Here is a 12,562-nt window from a genome sequence, read left to right on the forward strand (position 1 = left end):
CTTCCAGGTTCTGCCATAAGGACATGCTCTCCTTGTCCATGCTAGTTCAAAGGGAAACCCCTTGATCATGAGAGAGAGACAACCAGTCCTTGTCCCTCGCACGCTCCCTTCCTCCTCTGTTCCTCATTAATTCGCTTCATAGTTCTTGCACAGTCCTGAAGGGAGCACTCGAAACACTGCAGTTTCATTTGAGAGAGTGCTCATAGCAACCTCTGAAGTTAACAAATGCCCTTTGAATTTAATGAAGTCAGTATTATGCTGCTTACACTGAAAAATCACATCATAAGAATCTCAAACAGTGTACTTAAAAATAGTTAGTACTTTTGACCTTAGTGTCTCTGTGTTTTTCATAGTCAGTAAAAGAAAGAGACTAGTATCACCAATCTCATTTGTGAAAATAAATGTTTGGGAAGTATGCAGTTCCTGTACTGATATGCATTGTGGAAAAACCTCTAAGAAAATTAATAAATCAGAGCCGGAGTTGAACTGTGTACAATAAATAGGGCATAGGCTACACTTCCCAATAAGGAGAAAACGGTTTATTGGAGAAGCGGTCACTAAAGAAGCTCAGTGCATTACAGGCACTGGGTGAATTCCAGCTTTGCAACTTCAGTGCTCTTTTAATGTAGTTTTTATGTTTAATATCTGCAGCAGTAATCTGTAGTACTTCCAGCAGAATTAAGCTTAAGGCTTTAGAAGATGCTACTCAGAATCTAATTTTTAAACTGTAGAATAATTTTAGGTTATAGAAATCACAGGAGATAATTTCATAACCTGTTTTACGGTAAAGACAATGATGTTTTATACTGTAAAATCAGTTTCTGAAATTACTCTTATCTCTATACATTCTTGATAATTTTGTGATCTGTGCAGAAAAAACAAAGGTATTTTTCTCTTAAAAATAAGTTTCTGACAATTTTCTTAGTTTTAACTACAGACACTTAGTGAGTAAATGAAATTATCGTAAGTAAGTGAGAAAAAGTTAAGCAGCCACAGAGCAAAGGGGCATTTTTGGTTCTCTTTGTTTCTCTTACTCTTTTAGTCTTGTTATTGACTAATTCCTATTTACATAGCTCCAATAATGAACAGACACTTCAGGGAAGGGTTTGGTGCCTTTTTACATACTCTGTAAGTATTCTTCAGTAGAATCAGGCAACACCAGGACTGACATTTATATTATTAGTCTGTTAAAATAATGTAAAATTAAACAGTAGCAAATGAAGTTAAAAACCTCTCAGGACTTACAGGGAAAAACCACAATAAAAATATTTATCACTTTTTGAGAGTCAACATGAACCATTGTTTTGGGGTAGATGTATACACTTACGCTTTTCCTGGGCATCTGTGAAAGGAATCAGATGGCTATTTGGGGCAGCTCTTTAGGAATACTGTATTTCACTGTTCACAGGGGTGGCTAGCGGACCCGGACAGGAAGGGATGCCATAAAACCATATGAGACATCTACAGGAAATCTAAGTGAAAACCATTTTTTTTAAAAGGGGTGAAAACAATAGGGTTGAATAAAACAAACTTCCGAGAATCAAAGAGAAGACAGTCAAAGACCTCGCTCTTAGCTGGCTGCAACAAGAGAGTGAATTAAGAAAACTTTAAACCTCTTCTGGCACAACAATATCACTGCCAATCAACAAAAGGGAGAAACAGCACATGTAATCAAGGAACATTAAGCATGTCAAAGGATTATGTACATTGAGAGGGACGACAATAAAAGAAGTCCTTCTGACTCTCCAGTAGATTTCTAGGTGGAATGATATAAAGTTTCAAACTTTGATGGCTCATTTAGGATACTGATACAGTTAGCCTGGATTTCTCCTGGTCTACTCCACCAGGCATGAGTAATCTCCCTCTCAGTTATTCTGCCATCATTTGCTACATCTTGGCTTACTCTAAAGGGAAGGATGAAGTGGCACATTTCTCCGCCCAATTCTATTTTAATTTAAAGGCCTTGCAGATCACGTGTCTCCCTGCCTTTGCTTCTAGGTGATGAGTTTGTCCCAAGCCATTTGAAGGCTTTTGTCCAATTAAGAAAGAAACAAATTTGTGGTTTTAGAAATAATCCCTTTGGAATACAACAGGTACAGAACTGTTACCCACCATGTAGTTCTGCACAAAACCATAACCTTGCTGGTTTAAATGACAGTTTGCAAAAATTACATTGCTCACTCAGATCTTGATTCTGCAGATAGCTCTGAGTGAACGGGTACCTGTCCCTTTGAATAATAATCAATATTGTCATAGATAAGGGTGATTTTGGATGCTACTCTCTTTTTTTTGTGTGTGTCTCAGGACTAGCTTTTCAGAAAGCAGGGATAAATCCCTTTGAAGAACTGATCACCTTTAAGAGCCTTGCACACAAAGCTGGTAGCTGACAGTGAAGATTCTGAAAAAATTATCCTAGGTTTTCTGCTGTGAAGGAACACAGGAGACCCATTTCCTCCTCAGATGCACTACGTGGCTCGCTTCTACTTCTGGACTTTTCTACTACCATTTCTGCTAGTATGAGAAATAGGAAGTACACTTGCCTGGAGCATGCTGATCTGTGCGCTCTGCTCAACTGACCCAGAATCTACAAAAAATCCTACTTGTTCCAGTCAGTGGATGTGAGCACACAGGACACCAAGAACACTAGCCTGCTGTTATCTCGATATTCATTCTGGATTTGTTTGTAAGTAAGCACGTAGTGAAGTGTGGACATAGGCCAGGCTTCAGAGCTTTCTGGAGGAAGCAAGCTGGTGCCTGTTCAGCACCTCAGTGCCTGCTCAGGCTTTCCCTGCGTGGGCTGAGTCTTCCCTAGGCAGAGAAGAACGTGCCATTGTAGAGGTGCCATGCCACAGGCAGCTCAGGCTCTTCTCTTCCAGTCTAGACGCAGGGATCCACTGTGGCACAACCACAGCTGGCAGCTGTTAGTGCCAGGGATAAAGAAGGACATTTAAATCTTTGTCACCTCTGCTCCTTGCTTCATCCCGCAGGCTGAAACTTAGTGTATAAATGCTGCCAACAGCTTGCACTAAACTTCAAGCAAAAAGTACTTCTCCCCCAAGTGTGATCAAGCAAAATGTTTGGGCGACTTGACCTGAGATTTTTACTGAAGGAATAAGTATTTCCTGAGAGAATATACTGAATAAGGGGATGGTATTGATCTTAGTATGTAACATGCTCAATTGTTATACATCATGCTTTTAAAAATAAGTACGTAAAAAGAAATTTGAAATTGTCCTCATAAAAATAAGAACAAATCACCACTGACTGTTTGAAAAATGAGCTAGGGGAATGTGACAAAATACATGGAATAAGACTAAGCACTGAGTGGCAAGCCAATGGAGAGGAATTTGACTGTAAGGAACAGTTGTTGAGCATGTAAATAAAATTATAGCTGATTAGAGATGGAGTGTGAAAGAAAATAAATATACACAAAGACGGCATGAATAGCTTCATGCCAGCATGCAGTCAAAATAGTATGAATTTATCACACACATTTCAGACAAGCCATTCCTCAAATGTCAGAAAAAAATAGGGCTCTAATGGATGTTGAACACATACGTAGCCCACTAACATCCATGAGCCAGGATGATCTGCACTTAAATGGTAAAGATATAGGCCTAACAGCTGTCTTAAAACCCTTGGATGATAGAGATTATACACTTCCCTAGGCAATCTACACCAGTGCTTGGGATCTTGCTGTTAAAAAATCCTCCCTCAGGCCTAGCCTAGATCTTCTTTGCAAAAGTTTAAGCTTTCTATACTTTATTCTTTATTCTTATGATCGAGTGGACAATTTTTCTTCCTTCTTTTATGCTACCTTTTATATATTGGAAGTTTTTAGTCTAAAGTAAAGATCTGTAAAACTTTTTATGTTTCTTATAGGTCATATTTGTTGGCCATTTTTTGTACTTACAGATTTCTTCTGGATCATTTTTCTTGAAATGCAGTACCAAAACCTGGCCAGTTTTCCAGCTAACGATTTACTAGAATGGAGCTGGAGAGAAATATTTCTTTATATTCATGTCCCACTGGTTGATGCTTTTCATTTTCCGGAGCAGTATGACATTTTCTGACATTTGCTCTGCTTGTCATCCACTATATCACCAGGAAACTTTTCTGCAGAACTTCTGTCTAGAAAATCATAAGCATTTCATAAGAACCTGTGGTTTTTCATGCTTGCCTGAAAGGCAGTGCAACCTAGAACGATGTTCACAGCAGAAGCCAGTATGTAAAAATTCCAAGAAGAGCATAACAGTTATCCTACCTCTGAGTTATTTTCACAGCCTAAGAGCTCCCTGGACTGAAGGCCATCATGTTGTACCGCTACAAATGGGCTTTTCCACATCCATTTATCCATCACTTTCAGAAATCTTTGTACTTCTAGCTTCCAAAGTGTGTGGCAATGAGGCCCACAATTTAGTTACAGATTATATTGAGATTTATTGTTTAACTTGCTGCCTGATTATTTCATTGAGGGTCTGACAGTTTTTGTGAGGTTAGAAATAATTAATAAGCACTCCCTATTCATCTTATTCAAACCGTTTACAATTTTATAGTCCTATATCGTTTCCTTCTCTACCATTGCTTCTCCAAGCATGGAAAGTCTTGGTCCTTTTTCTCCTCCCTTGTACAGAAGCTGTTGTTCATCTCAGTGACTGACTCTCCTTTGTAATATTTTTTAAAATTCTACAACACCTCTTTTGAAAGTATACAATCAGAGCTATATCAAGTGCTCAAAAGGAGGATCAAGATGAGTTGACACAGCGACAAAATGGAATTTTCTGTTTTGTCCTCCCTGTTCCTAGTAATTTCTATCATTCTCTTCATTGTTGTTTTTTTCTCCACCTCCAGTGGTTCCAGACCTCTTTCTGAAAGACAGATACTATAGTTTGAGACAGCTGTTACGTATTTATAATTAGAGTATTTTTATCTCATGTGCATGGTATTATACTTGACATTTAATTTGGTTGTTTTTACTGAAAAGTCCTACATTATTTTGAGATCCCTATGGATTCCTTTTCAGTCTGCTTTGTCTAGCGTGCACAGTACTTCATTACTTGAAAATTCTGTCCTTCCACAATTCACTCCTTTTCTATATCATTATGAGTGCTCTACACACCAAAGATTCTACCTCAGATTCTTAAGGGGTCTCCACTGGTAGTTTCTTCTCAATGTAAAACCCGATTATTTAACCTTATTCTTATTTTTACATCTTATGTATGACAGTGTAACTTATTTAAGTGCTTTTGAGAAAAGTATCTATGAAAAACATATCAATCAGATGACATGTATCTTACTATTTCCTTCAGAGATCTCTAATCGATTGGTAAGGCATGACTCCCCAACAGAAGTTCAGCTGACTCTTTGTCAGTATGTTATATTTATCCATGTATCTACTAGTATAATATTTAATTATGTAGAAAGAAAACTGATTGAAAATATAAATCAGATTTATGGGCCAGTAGTACCCAGAATTTCTCTTGGAGCCTGTTTTAAGCTTGGTGTCACATTTGTCAGTGTCCAAACCTCTGGCCCTAAGAGGCTGATTTAAACCACAGGTTATGTACTACAGCACTACTGCTCAGCAATTTAATGTTTGAATTTCTTTACAGCTCTGGGATGACTACCATCTTATCCTTGTAATTTAGTACGGATAATTTTATTGGTTTGTTCTAAAACCTCTTTTATTGTTGGAATTGAGACAGTTCCTCAGACTCATCACTCATAAAGAATGGTATTAAGAACTGCCCTGACCTTCCCTTCAGTGAAAAATGATGCAAAGAATTAATTTAGCTTTTTCTGATATAGTTTATCTTTGTTGAGTGCTGCTTGTGTTCACTGATCAGTTCCACTGATGGTTGGTGAGCTGCTTCTTTTCAATGTGGTTAAGATGGCTTTGAACATTAAGCTAGGGCTTCTTCAAAATAGTGTTTTTGGACTTTTCTGTGATTTTACATTTAACTTCACAGAGCTTCTCCTTCTGTTTTGTTTTGGTGTTGTTTTTTATTTTCCTCTTTTGGACATGACTACGTTTTGTTTCATTTAAATTATTTCTATATTTCAGTATCTTCCTTTGTAGTTTAATCACACTAGTGTTGTTTTGGTTTTAAATGCTTTTTCTGTATTCCTAATTTAGGGTATTCATTGGCTCTTGGCCTGTAACATGATGTTTTTATAAAGTCTCCAGTCCAATGCAACCTTTTTTATTTGCTTCTTTCAAGTTTTCCTTTTCTTCTCAAAATTTGAATGTTACTGTTGAAGAAGTCTCGTCTCATTTTGTTCATAACCTTTACCATCTCAAGGTGGTTTATTCACACCTGCTTCCTGATTTCTGGGGAATCTCAATCGCATGACAGCAAATAATTGAAATCTCTCATTATTATTATTTTCTACCTCACTAATTTCTTCAGCAGTTTGTGGTAACTATCACCCTTCTGGTAATCTGATAAACTGTAGCTCTAATATTATACTTCTCCTATTTAGGATATAATTCACTTAGATTCATGTACACACACACTCCTGTAGCATCTTTACCTTATTCCCCTGTATGATTTTTTAAATTATTAATGCCTGCATGCCACCCACACAATGTCTGTTCTTATCTGAGAGCAGAATTTCACATTTCCAAACTTGAACTATGTCTTCTTTTTGTAGACTATTCTTTGAATTCATCAAAACAATTTTAAATTCTCGTGCTGGCCTTCTGTGTGCTTGCAGATCCTTCAGCTTGAAATTGCCTGCAAATGTAACAAACATACCAAGTTATGAATGAACATACTTAATGGTATAGGACCAGGATAGAGTCTTAATATAATTTTGTAGTTTGACAGTACACCATTGGTAAATTCTCTTTGCCTGTGGTTTTCTAGTCACATGGACGCTCATGAATGAGAATCCCACATAAGAAAACATCAAAAGCCTTCCTGAAATCCTGCTAGAATCCACTTCTTTTTTTCTCAAGGCCTATTACTCATTAAGGAAATTAGGTAACTTGTCATGATTTGTACTGGACAGGTGTATGTTGGCTTTTACATATCCCCTTTATCTTCTAGATGGTTAATAATAGTGTCTTCCATCACTTCCTTCAGTATCTGGGGGGACTGAAGGTACACTGACAGGTTTGTTAAGTCCTTGGCTTGTCTTTTTCTTCTTCTTTAAATACAAACAGTGCATTTACCCTATTCCAATGTTTATATCTTATAATACAGAATGAGTTAACATCCATGCTGAATTAATGGAATCCAACTATTCTTTTGCTATATAATAGACATGGGCTGCTACAATCCTCTATGGACTTATTCCTTTGCACATAACTAATTGAATTCAGTAGCTGTCTGGGACCCAGTCTATCACTCTGTGTGACAGGAAAAATTGGGAGACACCATTTTTGGTTAGTTCACCAAACTAGTGATAAGACCAAATTCACTTGGTTTTCAGAACTATTCTCTAATATCAATACTGCTTAATACAATATGGCTATTAACCATGCAGTTGTTCAAGGAGATGCATTATAAGTGAAGCGAATGACAGAATTAATTCACCTGAGAGGCAGCTGGCATGGTGCTTGGACAATACATTTTGAATGGCCAATTAAATAGCACATCCGAAGTTATTTTCAAGGAAGTATCATAAAAGTGTTCTGAGCTGGTGAATGAAAAAAATGCTGATTTGCACACCAACCTTTTCTTTAACACATTAAAAAAAAAGAAAAATTAGTAAAAGTTGTGCGATAAGAACAGCTTGAGCAAGTCATGGCGCACTCCTCCATAGACAAAATATGCCCTGCCAGAATATCCTCTGCCAATCTCAGTTCAGTTACGTTTCATTACCATAAATTTCGTTCACACAGGTACTGTCAAGATGTGAGAGAGATGCAGTAGGTCAGCGTCAGAGCAGATCAGTCCTGCTCATTACAGGGATTCATTCTCTGTTTGAGGTTTGATTCCTTGAGACTACTTGTCATTGCTGTCTAATTCCAACGTGAATGGTTGCTGCTGAAATATGATGCTACCGACGTAACTGTCCACTTCTTTTATTGCTGAATACTATTTCTGTCATCACTTTTTAATCTTCTAATTCCTGATTTTTTAGTGTATATCTTTCTTATGCATTCATGGATTTTGGACACTGAAATAGGGATGGTCTTGTGTTAATCTTTTCTGTCACATTGGTTGTACTTTTGTGTATTTGTTATCTTTTGTCCAGATTTGTGTTGTGCTTTGTACCTCCCAATTTGTACCTCTAGTTTATTGTCACTGACTTTATTTTAAAGCAAGTGTCCTTTATTTTGGGCTTCTAGTCCAAATTAGACATGCCATGTACTGCTATCAAAGAAGAAAATCTAATTTGCAGTGGAAATGTAAACTGTATTTAGCTTTAATGTAGTGGCAATCAACTGTCTATCTAAGTAAATCTCTCAGCTGTTTTTGCTTTTCTACAGTTCTAGCCTCACTTCCTAAAAAAGCAAGATTTACTCTGTTGCACATTCTGTTGGTCGGAGTCTTGCAATAGCTTTGGAACCTTCTTGAAAATTTCAGCCAATTTTGACAGAATGCTCAAGGTCTCAAGTGTTACAACATTCCAACAAGCTGAGTGGAGCCTGGCAGATATCAGCCCAATCAGCCTCCCACCAAGGGCAGAACTGCACCTCAGTTCATTCATATGGATATGCTCTCTCTTAGACATATGTAGACTACCTCATCAGCCGCCTATTACCAGTATTCATTAGGCCATGCACAGTTTCATTTTTCTTTCAGTTCATCATATGATTTATCATTTGTAGTCCTTTATATGAAACAGTATTTTTATGCTAATTGGGTTAGTTGTATTTAACTAATTTATATATTGGATTTCTACAACTTCTTGTTCTTAGGACTTTTGACAGTGTTATTTCTGAAATTCAGCTTTTTTTTGTGTTTTGTTTTCATGGTTTGTCCTCAGACATCTCAAAGTACTTGTATTTGTTCCTTGATACTGAGTAACAACTTGCAAGTTTGGTAAGGAAATCAGAATTTCCTAAACAAAAATTAAAAGTTTGCTATTGTCCTCCAATATATGACTTACACACACATATGTATAAATAAGCTTATCAACATAGTTGCTTTCTTTCTGAATAGAAAGAGTACTATTTCTGGATTTGCTAAGCACTGTTGCTCTGATTAAACCCAGGGCCTGGATGCTTATGTTTACACTTCCTGTTTGCTTTTACTGCAAATGCTATGAAAATGGTCAGCAAACAGGATAATCTCATTACAAATCATAAACCCACAGGAAACCTGGCTTAATCAATTTTACAGCTTATTCTTTCTTTCTTGTCTTCCTATTTCTTCCTCGCCTTTTCCATTATATTTGTTGCTGTCAGTCTTGCCTGCATTATTTTTAGGCTATCGCACCTCCTTTCATTCTAAATCATTTCTATGTCTTTCCCAATTCTTTTTCCCCTCTTCTCATGAATCTCTCTCATTCTCACTTTCGTTCTCCAAGATTCCTCCCAGATATATTTCTCTCACTCTCCTATTTCTCTAAACTACCTCCCACACTCTCCTGCTTCCTACCCCTTCCCACTCTATATCCATACAACAGCATACACACACATACATATGCACATACAGGGAAACATATACCCTTGTCCAATTTTCTCCAGTACTTTCCCCTCACCAGCACATTTCAACATATGTTTAGGAGTATGCTTCTTTATCTTTTCCATTGAAAGGATTAGGAATTCTTCTGTCTTCTCTTCCCTCTTCTCTTTTGTCTTCGACAGTCTGCATCCTTTGCCACCACCTACAGAAGAAAGAGACAGCTGGCAATGCTTTATACTGATTTTAAACTTCACTAGATTCATAAATAGGAATAGTTTTTATATACACTACATGGTACAGAACATGATCACCTTGTGCATAAGCATGCTAGACCAGGCCTGCATTCGGCCTCAAATCGCTAATCCAGATGCATTCTCCTCCATTTCCTAGTGCATGTTGTAAGTATAATTAAACCCTTAAAATATATATGTTTCAATTAAATGATTTCTAAAAGTATGCATCTCATTGTGTTGCATATCTGTTTGTACTTTATATTAATCAGATTAATCAGGGATGAGAACATGAATTGAATTAACTTCATGTTCATTCTGCAGGAAGACTGTACAAGGAAAAAAATCACTGGACTGGATGAAAACTGAATGTGGTAAGAAGATGCAAATTCATTATATAATACTGTAAGCAAGTCTTTCATGTTTCCTAATGCATTTTAGATTCATTTTTTTGTTAAATAATCTACCTGTACTGTGAGAACTGGCTTTTTACCCAGCTAAGTAGGTAACAGTAAACCAAAAAGGGAACAAAAAGTAAGAAGGGGAGAATACTTACACAGAATTATGCTTTTCTTAAAGAAAGCTATGCCAGACAAATTATTTTAAAGTTACAAATCATGCTGTACCTGCTAAAAATCCATGAGGAAATCAGAATACTGGAACTTGGCTAGTTGAGGTTAAGTTCCCAGTGCCACAGGTGCCCAAGTCCCAGTCAAAACTACCCAAGGTACGTATTCAATGCAGTTTGACCCTTTTTCCTCATTCCTTGTAAGAGAAGGTTACTGAGCACACTGATCTGATGATTCAGAATGTCTTCTTGGTGTGTTACCATGGTCACTTCTTGTCACCTGCAGTTTGCCAAAGCTTTTCTTCTCAGCTGTTTCTTGCTAGACAGATTTTTTTCTGATAAAAAAGCATTTACTCTGTATGCAATCTAACTGTTCTGCTAGAAACCACTGTCAGAAGAAGGTGCAGCACTGGAATGGGAAACCTGGATTCCAGTCCCCATGCAGCCTTGCTGGAGACTGAACCACCAGGTCATGCTTTCCACAAAAGTGCTGTAATCATGAACTAAATACTTCTAGGGCAGAAAATTTTCCCTTCTGCCATGTGAAGCTGTGTCACTGTGCAACCAGGAATCAAAGCTGAAGGGTATAAAGGGAAAAAAACAGGATAGGTTGAATCTGTGATCAAATGATGACAAGGATCTCCTAGGGGAGAGATGCACTGCAAATTGTTCCCTTTGCTAAACTTTATAGTACTGCACCAGAAAGCACAGAAGGGAATCAGACCTCATGAGAAGTCTAATTATGAGTTTTACTAAGTTTGTAAATAAACGAATTATGGGTAAGATAATACACATAGCAGTTTATTTTTATCCCAAAAGGGTAATGAAGCTTTGTGTTAATTGGGGAACGGAGCATGAAGATGCAGCTGCTTGTTAGACAGGAATACGCATTGACTAAGATTTAGAATTATTCTAGCCCAGGGATTTTCCATAAGATACTGTCAAGGCTAAAGTATAAGGATAGTGTAAACATTCCAATTATGCAAATGTAGATTTGATGCAAATATAACTGAATTAAATTTTAAGATTCCACCAAAAACACGAGGCATATAAATGTACATATTTTATAACTGTGAATATTGTAAGGAAGTTGTATTGGATTATAAAACAGCATGAGGAGAACTAGTTCATATTGTTTCATTTGTAGTGCATAGAAAACTTTCAATGTACTTCTTCACAGTGACTGACACGAAAAAAACAATTTAGAGTTGTCTGAGTGATCCCACCTTTATCTGAGAGTTAACATGTCTGTGCTTTAAAGACTTGTTTATTCATTTCCTATTTAAGCATCATTGGGTATAAATAAATAAACAGCATTGGGAATTGCAACCAGAACTCAGTATTGTTTTTCCCCTTCCCCAAGTTAATCGCATTCTCAATAGAATCAGCCTGTCTTTGTTAAGCTCTCCTTAGGCAAGAGCCCCCCAGCTCTTGCATTCATGATTGAACTGTGCCTTGTGCTTAACAAAAGGGGTCTCTAACTTGCAGTTTAGGATTTGGAAATCAAGGTCTTCTGCTTCCTTGGTGAGTGTTCTACCCATCTGGCCATCATGGACATGGAGACTCTAACAAAGGAGTATTATGTGCCTGAAACAATCTGAATTGCTCTCAGACTTTTATGTCTAAAATTTGTTTAAGCTGGAGTTTATGAATGTACAGTTCATTACAGGATGCTTTCAGTGAGAACATTAGATGAAAGCCACATCAAATCAGTAAGATAAACTACAAGTGATGTATTAAGGAATGCTGGAATATCTGTATTTGCAGCAAAACACTTTATGACTATGATTTGTGACACTGCTTGATTAACACATATTACATGTGAGATCCCTCGGAGTTTACGCAACTTTACCTTCATCTCTGCAAACCCGAACTCTGCTCAGTGTAGTGTCACGGCATTAATTCACTCCAACTTAGAATTATTTTCTCCTAGTAAAAACTACTGTGAAGCCAGGTGCTTCATCCAAAATGCATCCCAAATACAGAAAAAAATGTCAGTGGTCACAGTGCACGAGGAAAAGTTTTACTAATCAAATCTTACAGCTCTTAGATGCATAAACAGATGGTAAGGCATCTCAGCAGGTGTTACTAGCAGCCCTTTGGCTGAACAAAACCTCTCAGTGGACACTAAACCTACTATCACAACTATTTGAGATAATGCTTTGATATCCTCTACCAAAAAA

The sequence above is a fragment of the Vanellus vanellus genome (assembly GCF_965231255.1).
Source record: "Vanellus vanellus genome assembly, chromosome: 1".
In the NCBI taxonomy this organism is placed as follows: Eukaryota; Metazoa; Chordata; class Aves; order Charadriiformes; family Charadriidae; genus Vanellus; species Vanellus vanellus.